This window comes from Triticum dicoccoides, chromosome 7A (assembly GCF_002162155.2).
Source record: "Triticum dicoccoides isolate Atlit2015 ecotype Zavitan chromosome 7A, WEW_v2.0, whole genome shotgun sequence".
Classification (NCBI taxonomy): domain Eukaryota; kingdom Viridiplantae; phylum Streptophyta; class Magnoliopsida; order Poales; family Poaceae; genus Triticum; species Triticum dicoccoides.
Window position 1 is genome coordinate 339657915 of NC_041392.1, and position 17755 is coordinate 339675669.

Sequence of the window (17755 nt, forward strand, 5' to 3'; positions counted from 1 at the left end):
GCTAGACCATGAAAATGATATGAACTTGAATGAAAGAAATGAAATAGATGTGATGTTCTTTGACCAACAACCTATTCTTAAACACAATTTTCTTGTTAAACCTCTTGGAGGTCCTCCTCCACCTAAGGTTGATCCCATGTTTTAATTAAAACAATTGCCTGGTACACTGAAATATGCTTATCTTGATGAAAAGAAGATATATCATGTTCTTATTAGTGCTAACCTTTCAGAGAATGAAGAAAAGAGATTATTAAAAACTTTGAGGAAGCACCGTGCCGCTATTGGATATACTCTCAATGATCTTAAGGGCATTAGTCCCACTTTATGTCAGATACAATCAATATGGAGCCTGATGCTAAATAGTTATAGATCATCAATGTCGATTAAATCCTAAGATGATGGAAGTAGTAAGAACTGAAATATTAAAGCTTCTGGAAGCAGGTATAATTTTTCCTATAGCTGATAGTAGATGGTTAAGTCATGTTCATCACGTCCCTAAGAAAGGAGGCATTACTGTTGTTCCCAATGATAAGAATGAGCTCATTCCACAAAGAATTGTGACTTTTATAGGATGTTAATTGATTTTAGGAAACTAAATAAGGCTACTAGAAAAGATCATTACCCCTTACCTTTTATTGATCAAATGCTAGAAAGGTTGTCTAAGCATACACACTTTTGTTTTCTCAATGCATATTCCAGTTTCTCTCAAATACCTGTATCACAACCCGACCAAGAGAAAACCACTTTTACTTGTCCTTTTGGAACTTATGCTATAGATGTATGCCTTTTCCTTTATGCAATGCACGTGCTACCTTTCAAAGATGTATGATTACTATATTCTCTGACTTTTTGTGAAAAGAATATTGAGGTTCTCATGGATGAATTTTCCATTTATGGAACTTCTTCTGATGATTGCTTAAGAAACCTTGATCAAGTTTTGCAGAGATGTGAACAAACTAATCTTGTATTGAATTGGGAGAAGTGACACTTTATGCTAAATGAAGGTATTGTCTTGGGGCATAAAATTTCTGAGCGTGGCATTAAAGTAGATAGGGCCAAAGTTGATGCAATTGAGAAAATGTCGTGTCCTAAAGATATTAAAGGTATTCAAAGTTTCGTTGGTCATGTTGGTTTCTATAGGAGGTTTGTTAAAGACTTCTCTAAAATTTCTAGGCCTTTTACTGATCTCTTACAAAAATATGCTCCATTTGTTTTTGATGATGATTGTGTAGAAGCCTTTGGAACACTTAAGAAAGCCTTAATTTCTGTACCCATTGTTCAACCGCCTGATTGGAACTTGCCTTTTGAAATTATGTGTGATGCTAGTGATTATGTTGTTGGTGTTGTTCTAGGACAAAGAGTTGATAAGAAATTAAATGTTATACACTATGCTATCAAAACCCTAGACAACGCTCAAAGAAATTATGCTACTACCGAATAAGAATTTTTAGTAGTTGTGTTTTCTTGTGATAAATTCAGATCTTACATATTGATTCTAAAGTAATTGTTCACACCGATCATGATGCTATCAAATACCTTACGGAAAAGAAAGATGCTAAACCTAGACTTGTTAGGTGGATTCTTTTGCTTCAAGAATTTCACTTGCATATTACTGATAGGAAGCAAGCTGAGAATCCCGTAGATGATAACTTGTCTAGGTTAGAAAATATTCTTGATGGCCCACTACCTATTGATGATAGCTTTCCTGATGAAGGACTAGCTATCATAAATGGGTATACACTTGTCATAAATGCCTATGAATTATTCACTTGCTATTAAACCATTTGATTTTTGAGGATTTTATTTTATGGGACCTTTTCCTTCCTCTAATGGATACACACATATTTTGGTTGTTGTTGATTATGTTACTAAGTGGGTAGAAGCTATTCCCACTAGTAGTGCTGGTCATAACACTTCCATTAAAATGCTTAAAGAAGTAATTTTCCCGAGGTTTGGAGTCCCTAGATATTTAATGACTGATGGTGGTTCACATTTTATTCATGGTGCTTTTCATAAATTGCTTGCTAAATATGATGTCAACCATATCTCCTTATCACCCTCAATCTAGTGGTCAAGTTGAGATGATAAATAGAGAAATAAAGTTAATTTTGCAAAACACCATTATAGGTCTCGAAAGAATTGGTCTAAGAAACTTGATGATGCACTATCAGCTTATAGAACAACTTATAAAAGTCCTATGGGTATGTATCCATATAAAATGGTTTATGGAAAAGCTTGTCATTTGCCTCTTGAGGTAGAACATAAAGCATATTGGGCAATTAAAGAACTCAATTATGATTTCAAACTTGCTGGTGAAAAGAGGTTATTTGACATTAGCTCACTAGATGAATGGAAAACCCAAGCTTATGAAAATGCCAAATTGTTTAAAGAAAAAGCTAAATGATAGCATGACAAAAGAATCAAAAAATGGGAATTCAAAGTGGGTCAATATGTTCTATTATACAATTCTTGTTTTAGATTTTTTGCAGGAAAACTTGTCTCTAAATGGGAAGGACCATATACAAATTGAAGAAGTTAATCGTTCAGGAGCCATTAAGATTAGTAATGTCGAAGGCACAAATCCGAGGGTGGTTAATGGACAAAGAATTAAGCATTATATTTCAGGTACGCCTATTAATGTTGAAACTAACATTATTCAAACCATGACACCGGAGGAATACATAAAACAGACCTTCCAGAACACTCCAAAACCCTGAAAAGGTAGAGATATGTGATGCGATAAATAAACCGACTCCAAAAATTCCATAAAAATAATTCTATGTTCTGACGAATTATTACTTTCTAACGAGAATTTATATGATAATGATATGAGGGAAAACTTTGTTTTTGCCACTCTAGCTTGTGCCAATTTTGCTTATGCCACTCTAGAATTTGACATCGCACTTTTGCCACTCTTAGCTTTTGATAATACATCACAAATGCCATTCCATGACAAAAACAATAATTTTTCATTTCACTTTTACCACTCTTACCTTTTGACAATGTATCATATTGTCATTCTAATTTTTTTGCTTTTGCCACGAAATGGTAAAAGTAATATAATGTGAAAAGCTAAGAGTGGCAAAAGTGAAATGCCAAATTCTAGAGTGGCATAAGCAAAGTGGACAAAAACTAGAGTGGCAAAAACAAAATTTACCCTGGTGATATTGTTGTTATAATAATGATCATGACGCCATTATGTATGTATTTTGTTTTTATCGACACCTCTCTCTCTCTCTAAACATGTGGACATGATTATTTATATTGGCTTTCGCTTGAGGACAAGCGAGGGCTAAGCTTGGGGGAGTTGATACGTCCATTTTGCATCCTGTTTTCCTAATGTCATTTATAGTGTTTTCAACCAATATAACACTTTGTGGAGTAATTCTACTAAGGCATAGCCTAGTGGTGGGAAGGGGCTGATGCCTTCCCACCCACCCAGGTTCAAGGCATGGTACTTGCAATTTGGGTTTGTTGCACCATTTATACTATAGGGGGTTCCCTTACAGTCTTTCTGTCAAAAAAAATTCTAATGCCTTTTCTCTCATAGTATACAAGGTTCACACAAAGAGGGAGATTACCGACAACTAGAAATCTGGACCTGAAAAAGCTATGTGAGAGCTACCTATTCTGCACATCTCGAAATGAGCTGAAATTTTACAGAGATTTATTTTGGAATACATAAAAATTATTGGAGAAACAAAATACCAGGGGGCCCTACCCAGGTGCCCAGTAGGCACCAGGGCGTGCGCCCCGGTGGGTAGTGGACCCCCTGGTCGGCCTCCGGTGCCCATCTTCTGGTATATAAGGCCATTTGCCCTAGAAAAATAAATAAAGAGAGGACTTTTGGGACTGAGCGCCGCCATCTTGAGGCGGAACTTGGGCAGGAGCACTTTTGCTCTCTGGTGGAGCGATTCTGTCAGGGATACTTCCTTCCGGGAGGGAGAAATCAAAGCCATTGTCATCACCAACAGCCCTCTCATTGTGGGAGGGCCAATCTTCATCAACATCTTCAATCGTGCCATCTCATATGAAAACCCTAGTTCATCTCTTGTGTTCAATCTTTGAATCAAATCCTCAGATTGGTACCTGTGGGTGACTCGTAGTGTTGATTACATCTTGTAGTTGATGCTAGTTGGTTTATTTGATGGAAGATCATATGTTCAGATCTATTATGCTATTCAATACCCCTCTGATCTTGAGCATGAATATGTTTTGTGAGTAGTTAGTTTTGTTCTTGAGAACATGTGAGAAGTCTTTTCATAAGTAATCATGTGAATTTGGTGTTTGTTCGATATGTTGATGATATGTATGTTGTTGATTGCCTTAGTGGGGTTATGTGAATGTCGACTACATGACACTTCAACATCTTTGGGCCTAAGGGAGTGCATTGTGGAGTAGTTATTAGATGATGGGTTGCTAGAGTGACAGAAGCTTAAACCCTAGTTTATGCGCTATCCCGCACGGGGCTGATTTGGATCCATACGTTTAATGCTATGGTTAGATTTTATCTTAATACTTATTTAGTAGTTGCGGATGCTTGCGAGAGATTTTAATCATAAGTAGGAGGCTTGTTCAAGTAAGAACAACACCCAAGCACCGGTCGACCCACATATCAAATTAACAAAGTAGCGAACGCGAATCAAACAAACATTATGAAAGTGACTAGATAAAATTCTCGTGTGTCCTCAAGAATTCTTTGCTTATTATAAGAGACCGTTCAGGCCTGTCCTTTGCTACAAAAATGATTGGTCTTCCTTGCTGCACATATTGTTACTACTACTACTACTTGTCACTTGTTACAAATTATTCTTCTATCAAACTATCTATTACTGACAGTTTCAGTGCCTGCGGAAAGTACCTTGCTGAAAACTGCTTGTCATTTCCTTTTGCTCCTCGTTGGGTTCGACACTCTTACTTATCAAAAGGACTATGATAGATACCTTATACTAGTGGGTCATCATATGCAATCACCATTATACCCTAGTTTTGATTTTCTGGTGCATTTCGGGGATCATTTGCTATATATAAGGCATGTTTTGCATTTACCATGCATTCAGTGCATAAAAATCAAATCCTAACCGCAACTGCATGTGGTTATGAAAGGGATGAGGATTGTCATTCGATCTGGGAACATCCAATAGTGCAGACATACGATCCATGGGGTTTGGGTTCTGGCCAATCAGAATGTTAAACTCACATCGCGCGTGGTAGGGGTTATCGCCTCATCAGCCACAGTTTGCTAGCACTACAAAAAAATACACTTCCGTGATGATACATATTTGTCACAGTAGGTCGCGTTTTTTGTCATGCATGTACATCCATGACAAATTTATGACAGAATCAAGATAGTCATACCTGTGCTATCATAGAAGTGTTCCATGACATTACCAAAATTACTATCATGGAAGTGTCCACTTCCATGGCGATAAATCGCGCGTCACAGAAGTGCTTTCGTCAAGGGTGACCGACACGTGACATCCACCGTAACAGAACGCTGTTAAGCTATCGGGTCAGGTTTTGGATCAGATAACCCGTTAACAGCCCCGACCAATGGGGATTTTCCACGTGTAAAATCATCATTGGCTGGAGGAGACACGTGTCAGGTCCGCGTTGGCACAGGTGTCACTCATCCAATGGGCGAGACGCGCCTATGATATGTTGACACGTGGACCGGCCCATCATGTTTAAATGGGCCGGCCCAATTGATGGCCCACAAGATTTTGCGGACCATAATGGGCCGGCCCAGCTAAAGGCCCATGAGATTTTGCGGACCATAATGGGCTAGCCCAGCTAAAGGCCCACAAGATTTTGCGGGCCATAATGGGCCGGCCCAGGTAAATGCCCATAGGATTTTTGTGTGCCATAATGGGCCGGCCCAGGTAAAGGCCCACAAGATTCTTGTGGATCATAATGGGCCAGCCCAGCTAAAGGCCCACAAGATTTCGTCGACATTAATGGGCCAGCCCAGCTATAGGCCCACAAGATTTTGAGGACCCTAGTAGGCCGGCCCATTAACTGGCTGCCATGTTTTGGGCCAAATGTCGACCCATATTTGATCTGGTCCATTAATGGCCTGCCATGCTCTGGGCCTAATAGTGGCCCATATGAGATCCGGCCCGTTAAAAGCCTACCACGTTCTAGGCCAAATTACGGCCCAGATCAGGTCCGACCCTTTAAGAGGCATTGGGCTCAATTATGGCCCATATCATATTCGACCCGTCAACTAGACACTATGCTTTTGGGCCCACTTGCTAAAGGCCCACTTAGTAATTCGGCCTGATATTAGTTTTGGCCTGTTAAGTGCCCGTTTAACATTTCGGCCCTATATTAATTTCGGCATGTTAAAAGCCCGTCATATAGTTGGGCCTAACTACGACCCAGTTTGCATCCGGCCTGCTCGCAGCCGATATCTGATTGGGCCAAACAAGGACCGAGACAATTTTGGCTTGTTAAAAGCCCATGATTTGATTCGCACAATCATGGGTCGGGGTTCATTTCAGGCTGCTGCCAGCCCGTGAGCTGTTTGGCACGTTTCAGGCCCAACCTACATCGTGATTGCATGATGGCCCGATTATGTACCGTAATTTTACGGTTTGGCCGGTTTACTGCGAAGACAGGATATATATACAGTAAAATAACTGCAGCATCATGAATAAGAAAAACCTAGACTATACAATAAAGAAATTACGACATATTACATCCACTGGGCATCAAAGTTCACCACTATGATAATAAAGCACAAGCAGACAGCAGATTACATACACTGGGCATCAAAGATCGCCACCAGTGCAAATAAACATGCCAACAAAATAATATACAAAACCGACAGCACTTCAATAGAGTTCAAGAAAGGTTAGCACTGTTGGGGAGCTGCAACGCAAGCAGCTGAGCAAGATGATGAGACTGCGCTTGTTCAACACTTATATCTTCCTCACTCTGAAAGATAAACAAGCAGACAGATGACAGGTTTTGCACATAAAAGTGTATCAGTGTTGACAATTCATCACATTTCTTACTGATGAATAAAGTGACACAGTTTAAAATTGCATTAACACAATATGGTATTGTTCAGGTCAAGACATGGCAGGAAATGACATTGTGAAGGAGTTGGCAGCTTCACGACACCACTGGATTACAGATCAAGAACTCATAAATATCAATGGTTAGTGTGCTGTCAATTTATACCATTTCAGATTGGCAAATAAAGAGATGGTTTAAATAATAGTAGAATGATATGACATTGTTCATAGTTAAGACATTGCAGAATATGACATTGTGCTGTAGTGGGTAGGTTCACCACACCACTGGATTACGGATGAAGAACAAAAGCATACATGCAGTGCAAAAGAAGATCACTTGCTCTGTATAGTTTAATTTACATGGTATGAAGAAGGAACTTGGTTGTACAACTGAAAACTTAAATTGAGAAAGGACAAACTTTTGTTTATGAACTACATAATAAACTTTAAGTAAGCAATTTGATGCAAACACCAAAAATAAACAGCTGTTGCAGTCATGCCTAACCAAATATATACAACAAAGTTTGAAGGCTTGAGATGGACAAACTTACATTATTGGTGAAGATAGGCTCTATAAAGGCCTTGTCCATGCTGATGGGGGGGGGGGCAATTCAAGAAGTTTACCACATAATCTTCTTCAAAAGCATTGCCTTTATTCTACATTTTGTTAAGAGTAAATATAGATGTAATAATATACGAAAAAATGGAGAATATTTAAGATACGATGAAGAGTGATGCTACATAACCAAGTAGCTATAAATGTAAGTGCAGCGATACAGGCAAAAGGTATAGCCAAGAGTAATGCACAGCTAAACTTCTTCAGTACCAACCTTATGGTAAGAGTAAATATAGATCTGATGTGTAGAAAATGGAGGGCAAAGGAAAATAAGTTGCAGAGTGATGGTACATGAACAACTACCTATCATTATAAGTACACTAATAAAGGATAGCATGTACTTACAAGAACAATGTAGAGCTAAAAAACATTGGCATTGGATATATTCTACACTAATGTAACCATTCATACAGATCAGATAATTTGGAGCGAACAATTGATAAGCAAGCTATCATGCATACTGCTGTCACATAATGAACCAGGTATGTATGCAAGTACAATGATACAGGACAACAGGTACTAACAAGAGCAAAGAAGCGGGCAACATATTTGCAATATCTTGTCGTTCTTGTCAAACCAGAATTTTTCTTCGAGCAGATTTCCTGCAAAAAAGATCCGTAAGGCACATGCGAAAAAGTAGAAGTTCAAATTGTCATGTGATTTCATAGACAATACCTCATCCTGGGAACGAGACCAGTGCATAACAAGGTTTTTCCATTCAATGTCTTCTAAATTTAGCACATGAGACTTCACCGAAAATTTGTTTATAGACTTGCCATCAAAGTGTGATTTCCTCAGGTAACACCGATACTGCTGCAATGCTTCCTTGAAAAGCACAAGCAAGCTTTGCTCGTCATGACTATCCAGATTAACCCTCGCCTAGTTACAACAATGTAATGTAAATCATTGATGTGTTCAATCAGCAGAAAACAGGAAAATAATAACCATGAATAATAGCACTTACACGTAAGTTGGACAGGAAGATGTGAAAATGGTGTTTCTCTTCACAATAATCTTCCCATGATGGGAATATATGCACGTAGTCCCTTACAACATTGAAAGCATTGTCTTTTAAACTGGGAATAAATGGAATGGGGTTCCAATCTGCAGGAATTGGTCGTCTCTGCAGTTGGGACAGGTCTTCGGCCAGTGGACTTGCTGTACTTTTTGCTAGAGTGGGATTTTTCTGTGGTACAGCTGGTGCTATGGCAAATGAAATCGGTATACCTTTTGCTGGAGTGCAGGTCATGTGTGGTGGGGCTAGTGGTGTGGCCAGTGAAGTATGGGTATAGTCTGCTGGAGTCGGTCCTACGTTTTGTGTCACTGGTTGTACATCCAATATAAGTGGGGTGCTGTCTGATTTCTCCGGCACCACCATGTTTTTCAAGGACTTTGCTGGTGCTCCTTCAGGTTCGACAATCACCCTCTTCCTTTTCAATGTCTGATGCACAAGAACAACATTTGAGTGGAAAAACATGGTATGATGACAGATGGAATATGTATTGATAATGGATGGGCATGGCATCTCGACATATATGATGAGTAAACTAAGCAGATGGCGGTGTAACAGAGTAGAAGAAATGCAAGACAACATATGCAAGATACCCGCAATCAATAAAACATTGCTAAATTAGAACATGCACCTTGATGGGTGAACATGACATGCCATCTGCCTTTGACTCCTCAAGGTTAGAATAGTCATTAGGATCATATTCTGAACAAGAATCAACAGGTGGGGAACGTATGAGTTTCATTGCATCCAGAATGACACTCAATGCCTTGGTGCCAATTTTGTAAGTCATTGCAGTGTTTAGCTTCAAGAGTGGACTGCTGCTAGTGTGACACAAAGCAGCTACACAGATCATAGTGTAGATATAACGGGAAAACCTTAAGCATCAGAGTAAAATCAGCAAAGTGGAACTTGCTGGAATATATGTGCTAGTATTGCCGGTACGGCTAGAAAGGCTTCGGATACCAGCTCTCTTCAAGTGAAGGTGCGGTACTGTTAATATCAGTGTAACTCTCAAAGGCGACACAACTCCCCGCATTTCCTTGCTATTCTTATAGGATTCAAGTGGGCAGGCCACTACAAATCCTATTCCTATGTTTACAAGATCCTACAAATCAAAGAGGCTCAAAGTGTCCATCACAACCGACCGTATAGACCTCTACACTGCAAATGTCCCTGCTCATCTTCAGTACAAGGAACATACTGTACTACTATCATACTCCCTCCGTTCCAAAATATAAGTCTTGGTAGAGATTTCCACTATGGATCACATACAGATGTATCCAGATACATTTTAGAGTGTAGATTCACTCATTTTGCTCCATATGTAGTCCATGGTGGTATCTATACAAAGACTTGTATTTAGGAACGGAGAGAGTACATATTAAAGAAGAACGGAAGAGGAACATGGTAAAGAAGAGCAAGCAGATTTTGGATAATAAAATGTTGGTTGCGCAGTGCCCACACATGATGAACCAGAGCACATTAAGAATGCAACTCCCAGCAGTCTCTCGACCATTTCAGGCGGTTGGATGAAGATCCTACGTATCCTAACCCTTCTTCTTCCTCGTCTCTGATTCTTCCCATATAGAACACCGCACGGGCCGCCGACCGGACCACCGGCCCCCACCGCCCGTGTTCCTCCGGCACCCCCACCCGCGTCGAGTTTTCTTTGTTCAACAAGGCCCCACAACCCCGAGCCCCTTCGATCGCACCGGTGAACTCCGGCGAGCTCTGAAAAATTGACAGACCCAATTTTGAAATTTAGTCTACTGTGATTTAACTAGTGTGGAATATAAAAGGGGAAAACCATAAGCATTGGGAGTATAGTGTTGAGCGTGCCATGGCGGATCTGAAGGTGCAAACTAGACAAAGGAAACTTCGCAACCAAGACAAGAAATCAGAGTAAAGCAGTGGCGATCTATTTTCTTGCTGCGATAAATAAGTTGAGCAGATACGAAAGAGTACCGCCTCTGGTGCGGCGCCGTCTACGCATTTGCTGAGAATTTGACGGTGCTGTAGTAGCGATGGTTGTCACGGCGTAGAAGTAGATCTAGGAGGGTAGACGGTGGCGGCGGGGCACGGTGGATGAGACGGTCATAGGAGCGGCACCGGCAAGGTGGACGACGACGGGGATGAAGCGAGAGGATGGGATGCAAGGATCCCGGTCCGAAGCCGTGGATGAGAGAGGTCGATCTATTGTAATGGACAGCGGCATCGGGGTATCAGCTCCGACATGGTGGAGGAGGACGGCGGTGGATGGGCTGGTGGACGGCGGCGGACGGAGGAGGGTGGGGTGGAGAGGGTGTTTTGGCGCCCACGGAGTACGAATGGGGAAAAGGGAGGTAGAGAGGAAGGGGGAACCATGTATTCAGGGTGCGCTTGTCTCAAATGCGAGGAAATTTACAAACTTAGCCCCCGTTTCAAATTTCTACTACATCACAACAACATTAGTCGGTTGGAGATAGGACGGTAATCTCGCATACACCGAATATGTGCCGACGAGAGTTTGTTTTTGGCGCCCACCGTGTATGAATATGAATCGGGGAGGGAGTCGATTTCGGCCGAGGACACACTGTGTTTTGGCGCTCACCGTGTATGAATCCGGGTGAGAGGCGGTTACGTCATGTTTGGGTGAAATTACAAACCTACCCCTATCGAAACCTATAGAAATCCAGCAGATAGGTTTTGCGTGGCAGGGATAGGCAGTTGTGATTTCCATCTCGCAGATTTTGGTTTCGGGCGGTTACTACGACTTTCCCCGCTTCGTTAAAATTTTGTAGAGTGCACGTTTACCGTGCCAACTCAATTCGAATCCCGTTTGTATTCTATTTTTTTTCGGGCGGGATCCATTTTCAATTGGAATTACATTCTATATACATCATTTTTTATATATACTTTCAAAAGCACATAAAAAATTCTGCTCCTTTATATGTATAATATGATTTACAAATACAACGATCTCGAAATCTTAAGGTTGAATTCGAAATTTTTTAACCAAATTATGTTCTACTAAAATGTATGGATCAGTAATATCTACATATTAAATAACATAGATGTGCATGAATTCATATGAGTATGCATGTTTGATAGATCAATTTTGGTTCGAGTAAGGATTACATGTATCATCATCTCGAATTCAAATATTTGAATCCCTTTTTTGTTCACTCCTTTCACGCCCATCTCTCTTGCATGCATGCTCCTTCAGGTAGCTATCACTCTCTTTTCTCCAGCTCACCCGCACATTCACTTCATGTTTCTCCTATCCTCGCAAACATGGTCTCTCGATGTCTCCCTTGAGAAGTGTCACACTCTCCCTATCATTATACATTACACGGTTTTCATTATCTCTCACGTCTCTATTGTTCTCTGGTACCACTCGGTACCTAAGCTTTCTTTTTCACCGCCACACACACAATCTCCACTCGTCTTTCACTTTGTCTTTCTCTCTATGGGATTCTCTCACACACCCTATATGTCTCTACATATGACTCATACCACTAAAATTACTCTCTCTCTCTCTCTCTCCTGTAGACACAACATTTGTTGCAGTCTCCTTTTTGTCTCCATCCCAGACTGGCATTATTCATTTGTTTACCGGTCAGACAACCCCGACTACCGTCTCCTCTCTCTCTCACAGACACACACACACAACTCCTGCTTCCACTCCCCTTCCCGACTACCGTCTCTCTCTCACACACACAAAACTCTCGCTTTCGCACCCCGACTCGTATTTCTCTCACAAACATTTATCGACTAGCTAGCCTCTAGATAGGTTTATACACCCGCACACTCGTGCTTCCACCATCGCATACATGTCTCTCTCCCACTCCTTGTATCTATGTAGATTTTTCTTCCCTTCTTGAGACACGCCCTCTCGATCGTGCACACACACACTATCGCCTCATTTTAAGCTGATACCTATCACACACACACTCCTTGTGTCTTTGTCACACATGCACTCTGTCCTCCTCCACTCTCCCCCTCTCTCTCACACACATGGGCTTTTTGCAACAACTAGCAAGATGCCCATGCGTTGCACGGAACATCAAGATGCATTTGCATGAGTACTTTATCTTGTGGGGGAAAAGTATGAACGAGGGAAGGCCTTATTTGCAAATGTGGAGAGGGGTGTGGGTATCTTTTTGCAAAATTGCCATAGTTTCCTTCCTATCCGTCAGATATAGATCGGGCGGCCTATATTGCAGGATGGCAGGCACACGATCATCACTAACAATGCTTTTTATAAGAGTAGGGATAAAAAATAGAGTTGGTGATGATGGTGGGCCTGCCATCCTGCAATGTAGGTCGTCCGATTTATATCTGACGGATAGGAAGGAAAATATGGCAATTTACCCGCACTCTTCACCACATTTGCAGATAAGGCCTTCCCTCGTTCATCATTTTCTCCCACAAGATCTTGATGTTCCGTGCAACGCACGGGCATCTTGCTAGTAAGAGTAGAAATTAGACATATACCACTTCTCGAATCTTGAAACCAACAACATTCCTCCCTTATCTCATCAAAACTGCCAAAGGAATATATTTTGAGTGAAACATAACATATTTTTAGTGATATACGTATTTCAAAACTAGACTTTTTTTCTATCAAATCGGTGAATATGTATTAATATACTTTGATCGTGTGGCAACGCATTAGCACATTGCTAGTAGTTATTATAATTTTTTGGACACCAGACAAACGGTGGAGTACATATACGAAGAGAAGAGGCGCACACATGCAGTCGGCCTCTCGCTGTCTCGCACACATGAGTGTTACGTAAAGGCGATGTTAACAAATAAACCCTAAAACCCTAAGTGCACGATTGCTGCATTCGCGGGTACCGGGTACGTGCTGGAGCACCTTTGTAGGAATAGTCAGCTGAGCACGCCTCCTCGCCGCTAATTGCTCTGACACGGACGTGGCCTCTCATAGTGCAGGCATTGAACCGGCGCGCCGGCCAAGAGGGCCGCACTCGCTGCAGGCCCGACTGAGCACGCCTCCTCGCCGCGTGCCCGCGTGCAACCAGCTAAATACTGCCCCGCCTGCCTTCATTGAATCCGCGCGTGTGCCGACAACACGTCCTTCCGTGAGCCAGCATGCATTTTAGAACACAAAAAATGACTAAAATATAATTAATTTATGCATGGTCTTGACTTGTTGTGCTCGCACTGGTAGTAGGAACTAGTAGATGATTTTCTTTATTTATAACTCTCCTCACATTTTTTGGCTTTGAAGTGAATCATGGTTGTGGAAATTATGTATGAATGTGCAGATATCTGTGAACATGAGTTTGACGTGGAAGTTGAACTTGGAATGTCAGGCTTGCGCGTGAACTATACCATGTCCAATGCTTTGTCTGTTATTGTTTGGAAAGTAATTGCTGTTATTACATGACCCGAAAAAATACATTTTGTGCCACATCAGTAGATGCACGGACATCACAACAAGCATGCTGACTGGATAAACATTTGAACCTAGCTATTATGAAGGAAATTTTGTATTGACAACAGTTTTAGATAGCAGGAGACGCCTAGCCTGCTCTGCCTTTGCTAGCTTATTTCTGGCTTCTTCCATCTCTTCTTTGGCTTGGGTGAAGAGAGCATCTGATTGCTCTTTTCGCTTCTTCAGGAACTCAGCTACATTCTGAAGGGCTGCTGCACGCTTTCTTTCAGCCTTTACTAATGCCACATGGACACGAACAGTTGACGACTCCACCTGGATTGTGTGTAATCCAGCATCATCTGGGAATTTGCACCTTGTGTCTAATCCAGCATCATTAGGGAACTGGCACCTTGTGTGTGATCCAGCCTCATTTTGGAAACATGATCTCGAGGTTGACCATACTTCCCTCCTCACAGGAACTGCATCCTGACATGAAGTTACTTCTTTTTTAGATCAATACTCAGAGTAACCCAGATCCATTTAGTAGAAGCCAGATAAACAGAACTCGGAGAAGTGAATTCAAAAGGAAAAATAATAAAAACAGACTACAAGGTGAGAACACCCACTTCCTACATCAAGCTAAAAATGAAAGCATTAGGACGATTAAGACTCTTCTTACTACACATCAAAGAACACCACGCTTAAGAGAAACAGAAAGTACAACATATTCACATCGAAGAACACGAGGCTACACGAAAGTAATTGAAAGGGTGTTACTTACCAAAGCTCGTTTTACAGGTTCGGTGCAGCTCCTCTTTAACTTGCCACGCTCCTTGAAGATGTCCCGAATATCTCGTGTTTGGTCTTCATTGCTCCTCTGCATGTTTGCACTCGTGGTTTTAAAATCTCAACATGGCAAGAAAAATATAGTACTAGTAATACTCGCGCATCTTGTGGGCAACATTAAAGCACTCGTCTGCCATGTTAGAGCATCTCCAACAGAATCGCAACGCGCGTCGCTTTAAAAATCTCAACATGCTATCTCTACTCTCTTCTCTACTGTTATATTTATTTAATATTTAATATTTAATATTTATCTCTACTTCCTTTACTGTCTACTTTTTTCTCTATACTTTTTTTCTTGCAATATAGGCCGTCCAATTTATATCTGACAGATAGGAGGGAAACAAATGGGAATTTTGCAAAAAGATACCCATACCCCTCTCCAGATTTGCAAATAAGGCCTTCCCTTGTTCATCCTTTTCTCCCATAAGATAAACTACTCATACAAATGCATCTTGATGCATGCAACACATGGGCATCTTGCTAGTTCTAAAAACCTTTCCATCATTTGCCACACTACTGGTTGCAGATGAAAAACCTACCCAAGCACAACGCGATACAGGAGCGACGCACAATTACAAGCTGATATTCTGTTGGACAATGGAGGCTATAACCAATTACTTTTACAGGAACAATAGCACCCAGGAAATTTGAAGGGTAGGTATGAACAAAATGGAACTGCACATGTACTGCTAAGTGATTCAATACACACATTACCAATCGAGGAGGAGAACGATGGTCACGGCGGCCTCTGTGAGTCATGGTTGGCAACGGGAGTCAGTTCATTGTCCATGACGGTGGTACTTCTGCGCTTGGCGCCGGCTTCCGGGAAGCAGACCCGAGACCATGGAAGACGATGCCGGGGAAGAGGCTTCGTGTACGACGACGACGGTGGACCGGCTCCAGTGCGGCGTACGAGGTCGTCGATGAGGCAGATGCGCTGCGGTGGACGAGTGCGCCGATGTAAAGGGGAGGAGCATGAAGGCTGCGGTGCCGTGGAGAAGTCTATTTTGCGGTGGGGATAGAAAATGGGGAGTATTTAGGTGTACTACTCTGGGTGCCGGGATGGGGTTGGCTGGGTAGGGTGAACCTGAAGTTACGGAAACAGCCCCCTACCAAGCGTCATCCGTAGGCCTGTTCCGAAGGCTATGATGGTAACTTCCCACTGCTCGAATCAGGGTCGCAGGAGATTTTCTCACCGACCTCAAAATTTTGTGACACTGGACTCCCCGTGTGGCGTGTTGAGTGATTCGGCTAAGCAACTAGTGAGTAGTAGTAGTAAACTCTGCATATTAGGTTTGACCGAAGTCAAACTTCCTAAAGTTTGACCAAGTTTATAGAAAAATATAAATATTTACCATAACAAATATGTATGATGTGAAAGTACATTCAATAATGAATCTAATGGTATTTATTTGTTATTGTATATGTTAATATTTTTTGTTATAAGCTTTCTGAGAGTTTACAAAACTTGACTTTGACCAATGCTAATACGCGGACTTAAATAAAAACAAAGGGAGTACACATTTGTTTTCTTAGTTTGTAGTGAACTAATCATTTGTTGAAATTGTGAAATAAATATATTAGGCTATTGACTTCGAATGTAATGGTCTATACAATTCAATAGTTACAATCATTGTCGAATCCCAAGATGTATACAAGGTCTATAGTACTTCACAACATGCTCAAACTCACATAATCCCAGTCAAATGGGAATCTAAATGCATTTCATAGTTATTACTTTGTAGGATGCAACAAAAACAACCATAACTCTACATCAGCCATTATAGAAGCAACATTTTGACATATCCCAATGTGTGAATGAAACGTGTAGAGAGAGCTTTTGAAGATGGAGCAGATAGGGCGGGAAAGATTGTATGTATGTGGACAAGAGAGTAGGAGACAAACCTAACGAGACAGAGAGAGAGAGATAGAGAGAGAGAGAAAGAGATAGGAAGAAGTTAGGTTTGTGAGAAAGATGGATACATGTAATATACATGAGATGCGTGTGCATCTGGATTCTGTATATGTGGAAGGAGAAGAGACAACATGTTTAATGAGAGAGCTGGAAAAACATGGACGAGAGGGGAAGGATCTCATGGGTTGAGGGATTGACAATTTTGTGCGGGGGAGAGAGGGATTGGTAATTTTGTGCAAGAGAGAGAGAGAGGGTGGGGGAGGAGTTAGTCAGCCGTCGTCACATCACCCTGCTTCCAAATGACCCCGCATTCTCTAGTGCGGTGTGGTCGCCATCTTCGATCTGCTTGATGCCCTCTTTGAAGATTGAGGTGTTGTGCATGTTGGGGTGCAAAGAAGCACAAGCGAGAGTGGTCGCCGTATAACCTTGGATGGGGATGAATTGTGTGCTCGGGGGAGTGTGTGTGTGTGTGTTGTGCTGCGTGTGTCTCTATGTGTGTGTGTGTGTGTGTCAGATATTGAGAGAAAACAAACCTAAGGAGAGAAATGTGTATTCACGAAGAGATTGTGCGGGCCTTGAGGTGGGCAGGGGCCGGGTGAGGGTGTCAAAATGTGCGCGTTGATGCATGTGTTGCATGCGACCGTGCGAGGGACTGATGAATCGAGAGAGAGATGGTTGTTGTGTTACGGATGCTCCTCTCTCTCTCTCTCTCTCTCTCTCTCTCACACACACACACACACACAAGTAAGGCCCTGTTTGGTTCCAAATAAGTCACCGACTTATAAGTCGAAAAGTGCAAAAAGTGACTTATTTTGCCAAACGGACCCAACTTATAAGTCACCCCAACTTATAAGTCATAAGTTGCAACAACTTAAAAGTTATAAGTGACCCCTTTTTACGTGGGTCCCATCACCTTTACATTAAAAAACAAGGTGGGAAGGTGTGGTCAGGTGAATTGTAA